Source organism: Bos grunniens, chromosome 11 (assembly GCF_055505025.1).
Source record: "Bos grunniens cultivar Pamir isolate PY7600 chromosome 11, Bosgru_T2T1.0, whole genome shotgun sequence".
Classification (NCBI taxonomy): domain Eukaryota; kingdom Metazoa; phylum Chordata; class Mammalia; order Artiodactyla; family Bovidae; genus Bos; species Bos grunniens.
Genome location: NC_141175.1, coordinates 34,590,265 through 34,593,497, shown reverse-complemented (window position 1 = coordinate 34,593,497; position 3,233 = coordinate 34,590,265).

Below are 3,233 nucleotides of genomic sequence, written 5' to 3'. Positions count from 1 at the left end.
TGACCATCTGGTGATGTCCATGTGTAGAGTCTTCTCTTGCATTGATATAAGCATCAGCAAAATATTCATATTGGATTTCTCTTCCTAGTTTGGCATGAGACTAGGAACAGGAAAGATTAAAGAGATAATTTGAGAAGCTAGTGCTTGAGGTAACTGCCAGCAAGTTCCCTCTTGAAAGCAGAAAGTAGGTAATCAGGAAAAAGTGAATTAACAGCTTCTCTAGAGAAACTGATATAAAGAATGGAAGCATTAACATGGACCCTAGAGCTAAGATTTCTACGAAGAAATAAGCCCGCAAGTAGGAAAATTGATAAAAACCAAAGAGAGAACTAAGGAGGATAAAACGCTTTTCCTAGGTAATTTTTTTTTAAACCCCATCTTTGTACAGGCACAGCCCTTTAAATTTTATAAACTGCTAGAAGTAAAGGCTTTTCTTTCAGAAATGAAAACCTAGGTGTGTATTAGAAGAAACACTTTTCTCATAAAAAATGCATCTATGGCTAGGGTCCCTGAGGCGGCCATCGCCACTGTCCCCTCTTTGAGGAGGAAATGCTCTGCAAAGATGTGTGAAAAGATGAGGAGGAGCTGGATGGGGATGAGCCAGGAGCCAGGTAATGCCACGTCAGGGAGACCATGGAGTCTGACAGAGATAATCCCCAAGAGGCTCCAGCCCAAGGCAGGAGCCACTTTTCATCACTCTCTCTCTGTCTTTGGCTCCAATAAAGTACAGGTTCTGCAGAACAGCCTTGTGAGTTGAGGCCACCTCCTTCCTGATCTGGGCTCTTCCTGTTGTTTTCCACACTGAAGAGATGCTTCTAACCTCATCATAGGACTGTCAGGAGGAATGCCTGTAGCTCTACCTTCACTTCCTGGAAAGGTCTAGATGGTTCCTGCGATAGCTGAGGTGTCTTGGTGGGAAAATATTTGAAATTCAGTACTGTTTGGATTGCTGATTCCTGAGATAAAATAAAATACTTTCATTTTAAATGATGACACCTTGATCTCTCTAAACCTGGTGAGGAGAATTCTCTCGGCTTTATCTCACACAGGGACTCCCAAGCTCATCTGTGCACATCATGTTGTTTTGACTTATACCTCCTGTCCTCACTCTGATGACAGAGTGCGGAGTGCAGACCCGTCCTCCCACTCTGGCCATCCACTCCTTCCCTGGCATTGTTCCAAACCAGAAGATGTAGTATAGAAGCCGGTACCAGTGGGAGAGATGTCCCTTCCCCTGATGACTCTTTGGTTTTTATTTTAGAATGGAGATGCTGGGGAGAGACATGCACACATTAAGAAACAGACCAGATACATTACAGTTGTAGCATAAATCAGCCACTGTGAATGGAGAGGGCGAGGGCCCACAGCAGTCAAACACCAGCTGGGACTGTGGGTGACAGAGCAGGTGCTCATTTCCTGTGTGCAAGTTGGCAGTTAGACCTCTGAGCCTGTGTTAAAAAAAAAAAAAAAGCACTCACTTTTTGTCTTTAAATATTAAAATGATTCAAACTGGAAGAAAAAAAAGAATATATCTGTATGTTTAACAGTCAAGGTCAAGACCAGGAAAGGTTCCCCATCCCTCTGTCCAGCATCACCAGCATCATTACGCAGCTTAACTATCACACATAGAAAGGAATATAATTGATATCCAAATAGCCACCACCAGGAATTAACAGGGGTTAGTATTTTGCCATGTGTTCTTCGGAGCTCTTTTTTTCTTAATAATTTTATTTGTTTATTTTGGCTCATTGAGCCTTCGTTGCTTCATGCAGACTTCCTGTAGTTGTGGCAGGCTTCTCATTGTGGTGGCTTCTCTTGTTGCGGAGCACAGACTCTAGTCACCCAGGCCTCAGTGGTTGCTGCACAGGCTCAGTCACGGCTCATTGGCTCTAGAGCATGGACTCAGGAGTTGTGGGGCACAGGGTTAGTTGCTCTGTGGCACATGGAATCTTCCTGAACCCAGGGATCGAACCCATGTCTCCAGTCTCAGCAGACAGATTCTTTATCACTGTACCACCAGGGAAGTTTGAGTTGTTCTTTTTTTATGTTTCAGCTAAAGTTCCAGCTCTATACCATTTCTTTCCCACTTGGTCCCAGAATTAGCCACTATCTTGCAGCTGTTGTTTATTATTCCTATTTTATACTTTTATTACATAGGTTTCTGTCTAGATTCAGTGCAGTATTATTTGGGGCTTGTGTGTGTGTACTTAAATAGGATCCCACTTTTTGGACTTCCCTGGTGACTCAGATGGTAAAGAATCCACCTGCAATGCAGGAGACCTGGGTTTGATCCCTGGGTTAGGAAGATCCCCTGAAGGAGGGCATGGCAACCCACTCCAGTATTCTTGCCTGGAGAATCCCCATGGACAGAGGAGCCTGGCGGGTCACAGAGTCAGACACGACTGAGAGACTCGCCATAGCACAGTATACAGTTCCTAATCTCTTACAATATTTTTTACACTCAATATTGTTTTGAGGTTGATCTGTGTCTATAAGTCTAGTCCACTCATTTTAATTTCTGTGTGGTTTTGAAGAATGGAAGTAAAGCTGTCTGCAATTTGTTTATCCATTCCACAGGTGATGGATGTTAGGTTGTTTTCACATCTTAGACCACTCTTTAATAAACTTCCGGTCTAAAATTTTGTTTGAATTCACAGACTCTCAAGAAAAAAAATACAATCACATTCAAGTAAAAAACAACTTCTTTGCATATTTTTTTGTGTATGTGTGTGAAAGAGCAATATGAAAAGTCGAGGTCTTTTCATTTAAAAAAATTAATGGAATTTTTTTTTCCAGTAAAACTAACACTTTTCCAGTAAACAAATCAAAAGCAAGATATATATTGTGGTTTATTTTATGACCAGAAAGAGAGTCATAAGTACTTTCAGTTTCTAAATTACACATTTCTCAATTGTTTTAGGTTTTTTTCAACAAGCTGACATTGCTCTGATAATCCAAAGTCAAAACCACTTTAATTTTCTTATGTTCATTTGTTTACTTTCATATATATACATATATATGTATACATACATCAAATCTGGGCCCACGGAGGTGGAAGTGCAGAGCCCTAACCATTCTACTGCCGGGGAATTCTCTATCATATTTGTAGTGTAGATATTGTGTTGTTCAAACACAGTAGGCTCTTAATTGAACACCATCTCCTATTTGGTAGGATTTATTCTTGAGCTTTGAGATAAAGGCCCAAACTAATTCTACCCAAGATATGAGGAGAG